Raw genomic sequence first — 5000 nt, 5'->3', positions numbered from 1 at the left:
ACATGGACAGGACAATTACGTCCACCAGAGGCTGCGTGATTGACAGACCGGCTGATTCCCCACACTCATGCACGTCTTGTCACACGCGCAATTTGTCTGTGTACCAGACATAATGGGCCCACCAAATCACTCCATCTCTTCATCTCTCAACCAGAAAAAAAGGCAGATTACGTTCCCTCGAGGCCTAATACAACTTGATGGGGCAGACAGAGTAGAAAACAGAGTAGCCAGAGACAGAATCAATAAATTCTGTGAAAAAAAAATGAAGCATTGCACAGATTTGACAACACGAGGCAACACAACCAACCTGTTGCAACGGGCAACAACACAGATCTGTATGAGGAATACAACAGTATTATGACAACTAAAGTGAAAGGCTGACACGACTCACCAAGCTCATTCCAAAACTTCAGTTGTCAATACTTTTGACAAAGTTACCACTTAGGAGAGACGTTGACAGAAGCACAAAGAAACATTGTGAACATAGTGAACACCTCCACAGTCAGTGAAGATGTCTTCAAGAACTGTCACAGTTCAAATATTCATAATAATCCATTTTAAATTGTAATTGCAATTGAAGTAAGTAGCTCTCCCTACCCCTCCCTCTCGCTCTCTGTCTCTAACTGATCAAGCTCTGGTCTGTCATCACACGCAAGTTACAACAGAAAACGTTTCCTAACAATGGCGATTTGTGCTGACATCGGACACGTCCAATCCATATGGGCATGTCATATGCCGATTTGCAGACAGACACAGCCTTCGAGTCAAAACTTGAGTGAATCTGCCCTTAACATTTTTAAAGAAGCTAACTAGCAATGGTGCGGTGGCTAAATAACACGACTGGCTATACTTTGTTACTTTCCTCTGACATATTGGCTCAAAAGACAGACAGGGTGTAACCTATATTAGGTGTCTATCAATGGAACTGCTGTATTACGTATAGCATGATTAACTGATGATTAGGTGTCTTGTTAATTCAGAAAGGTCACGGGTTGCACCTGATCCCTTTCTCAGGCCGATATATAATACGACAACAACGGCGAGTGGAATTTCACACACAGACCAAGACTATTGTTCACTGATATTGCGGATGCGGATGAGGGGACTTACCGATATCCTCCATTAGTTCTCCTCTAAAATGTGGCATGTGGACAAACTTTAAGACGCCTACATTTTTTATGGCCCCATCTGATCTTGTAATGCATCAGGCAAATCATCCACTGCGGTCGCGGACCGCGGTCAGCAACTAGAGTTCGACTGATATATCGGTCTTCCTTTTTTTTAAATATCGGTTAATGTTAGCCTGTCACAGATCGCTATATCAGTATCACCGTACATGTTGCACAATAGGCGCCAATATGAAAACCATGCTTGGGGTCATTTAGAAAATGTTCTTCTTTCTTTTTAATTACATTTCCAGTAATGTTTACTGCTTTATGCGTTGAATGTTTGAAAACCACATTTGAGGGATCATTGCAATAGGTCGGTGTGTGTGTGTGTGTCAGTGTGTGTGTGTGTGTGTGTGTGTGCGTGCGTGCGTGCGTGCGTGCGTGCGTGCGTGCGTGCGTGCACCGGACTATCCCGCACATGCGCACATTGGTTGTTCTTGTCATGCAAATGATGTTGTTTTTACATCCAAATGTATTCAGCGGTTGAGGCTCTCTAAATCTCTCTCTACAGAAAAGGTGGCCTGGTGAGTGGGAGACCAATCGGCTTCAATTGTTGTCCCGCTCTGGCCCTGCAACTGTTGATGCAGCATTACTACTTTTTCTCTGTGGTCTCTCGGGTCAGAAAGATGATTGACAGAGATGGAGATGGACGGGGTTGGAGAGAAGTGGGGGGGGGGGGGGGGGGGGGGTGAGAAAGTAGTGAACCAGGGGAGAATACATGTAGTAGATGCTTAATGAATTCGTCTGCAGTGCCTTCTCACAATGAAATCTTTATCCGCGAGGGATGAGGCAAGGGGCTTGGCAGAGAGGAGAGGGTGAAAAATAGAAATCCCACTGTCCTCCGCTGGCTCTGCCTCTTGTCAGCTGCCTTGGTTACTGGGTCGGCTGCCAGCGAGAGCCCCCGCCAAGACTGCTCCCGTCATCCCCTTTTCTCCTCCTCTGTCCCCCTCTCTCTCTCTGTCACCCCCCCGCTCTTTCCTACACGTCCTTTTTGCGCCCCTATACCACTCACTCTACCACCTAAATTACTCTGTCCTTCATTGTCCTGTCCTGCCCCCACCCCCCTCCCCCCTCTCCATTTTCTTTCCCTGGTGTCCAATGCCACTTTTCTCTCCCTCTCGGAGAGTCTATAGGTGTTTGTTTCTTCATACGTTTGTTCTTCCACACCTCTTGTGCCTTTCCTTTCCCCATCCTCTTTTGGTCATCATCTCTGTCTGTCTGTCTGTCTGTCTGTCTGCCTGTCTGTCTGTCATCCTGTAGCCTTCTCACTCCAGCTGTACTTTCTCCCTGCTCCACGATATCGTATCCCCCCCATGCTCTCGCTTCCCCGTTTACTGCCTTTTAGTCACTTCCACCACCACCACCACCGTCACACAGCCTCCATCTCTGTCCCCCCACTTCTCTCTCTCTCTTTGCTTTTCTTCTACACTGTAAAAATCACAAGTCAGTTGTCACACAGTCAGAGTTAAACTAGCTTCTCAGTATTTTGTTCCTGTGCACCTACGCGCCATGGTATAGCAATTGATCCCTTCTCTCCAACATTCACTCTTAATCTTGCCTCTCCTCTCTCTCTCTGTCTTTGAACCCAACTCTGTTTTTATACTTCATACTTCTCTCCCATTCAGCCCTGCTCTCTCGCCGTCTCTTTCTCTCGTTTCTTTTATCGTCATTTCCATTATAGTTCTTTTTTTTCTCTTTTCTTTTCTCTCCCTCATTCTGGTTTGGCTGCCACACGATTTGTTCTTTTCCAGACCTTACCTTATCTTATCTCATTACCACACACTGCACTTTCACCCTGTTTCTCCCCTCTACTACCACCCCCCCCCCCCTCTCTCTCTCTCTCCCTCTTAATATACCTTCACTCTCACTTTCTATCCTCCTCTTTATCTATCTATCTACAGTGTCTGTCTGTCTCTTCTCTCTCTCCTCTCAATCTACCTTCACTCTCACTTTCTATCCTCCTCTTTATCTATCTATGTCTGTCTCTTCTCTCTCTCCCTCTCAATCTACCTTCTCTCTCCCTTTCTATCCTCTGTCTCTATACCTATATCTATCTTATCTATCTATCCATCCATCCATCTATCCTCTGTAACTAGGCCTACATTCTCTCCTCTCGCTGCGTGTGTCACAGGTGGACAAAATAGACCAATTAACATGTTGCTTCCAGAACAATAAGCACATAGCAGGCGCCGCTTGCTTCGCCATAGACACACCAAAGGGACATGTGTGTCTATACATTTCAAATAGGAACGAGGGGTAAGCGTTAAAGCAGTAAATCGGGTGCTGGACAACAATACGTACATGAGAAAAAGAGGGGATTCCGCACACCGTTTGGGCTCCCAGTGGAAGAGTTGTCTATACATTTCAACCATCCCTATTTTGAGCATAATATCTCATATTATAGGCGGCAGATATTCCAAAACATTTCCAAAACAGCTAAATAGAATATCAGTGATGCTCCTCCAACCAGCACAATAATACCACAACACACAGCCCACTTACCTGTCTGTCAACTTTTCCTTTAGAGATTTGTATATACATTTAAAAAAAAGGCTATTGGTTTTATATTTTTTGCGCAGACACAGGCTATAACAATATTTCCGTTACCACCAGCAGTCAAGGAATGGAAATTATTGCAAAAAAAACAGGGGTCTTCAACAAGGGGTCCGAGACCCCTCGGGGATCCTCCAAATATTTGTGTGATTTCTGAGGGGAGTGAGGGGAACATTAGCCAAAAATATTTTTGGCAGAGGTTTGGTGTAGAGGGAAAAAAAGAGCAGACCAAGTACAGAGCCAACGGTCAAGTTTAGTATTGAGGCTTTAAATAGTTAAATGTCTGAAAATACACATTTACACAAATTATTAGAGAAGCGAATGTGTAAAAAATAAATAAACATTAGTTCATACAACATGATAGTTCTGTCAAACAGTCTATGAAGCTATCTATGAAATCTATGAAAAAGTTTAATCTGCAACACAATGTTATACAACATGTGTGTGTGGGGGGGGGTCCCTGCTTCATCTAGGGGGTCCTTGGGCTGAAAAACGTTGAAGACCCGTGGCATAAGCTATAGCCCAGGGGTCTTCAACAGGGGGTCCGGGACCCCTAGGTGTCCATCAAATCTTTGTGATGGGATTCTTTATTTATTTTTTACATTAACCACTTGAACCCTAGCATCTCCATTATGAGGGAAATTAATGCGAAAATAGCAGATCTACAAGCTCACAACCAAGGTTTGGTGTAGAGGGAAAAAGGAGCAAATCAAGTACTAAGTATTGAAGGTTTAAGTGGTGAAATGTCTGAAATGAACGAAAAACATACATTTACACAACATGACACTGACAGTCTACGAAATGTATGAAAAAGTTGAATCTGCAACAATTGTATCATGCAATGTAGGGGGTCCCTGCTTCGTCTCTCTCTCAGCTAGGGGGTCCTTGGGCTGATCGAAAAACGTTGAAGACCCCTGCTGTAGCCTATTTCAAACCAGGACACAGTATAAAGACATAGACAAAGTCCTACCTGTTAACCTATAACGGTCTCTCAGCAGCGCCGTCAATGCAGGTTCTTATTCACAGCAGCAGTCTGTTGATAGAAGTTAACTTAACGGTCAGAAATGCCGTTGGAAAAATGTCTTTCATTCGTTTCTCGTCGCACCGACTGACTCCTGTCAGGTTTGGAGGCTGCTTCGATCGTCCTCTGATGATAAAGACTCCCAGATGAACGCTGTAGAGCTGTATGTATGTCTAATGTATGTCTGAATGACCGTTGGAGATGAAACGACCGTTGGAGAATATAACGCTCCTCTCTCCTCTCGGCTCCTCTCTCTC

The sequence above is a fragment of the Gymnoscopelus braueri genome (assembly GCF_963280865.1).
Source record: "Gymnoscopelus braueri genome assembly, chromosome: 21".
Classification (NCBI taxonomy): domain Eukaryota; kingdom Metazoa; phylum Chordata; class Actinopteri; order Myctophiformes; family Myctophidae; genus Gymnoscopelus; species Gymnoscopelus braueri.
The sequence above is the reverse complement of the archived record's forward strand: the minus strand, read 5'-3'. Positions refer to the sequence as shown.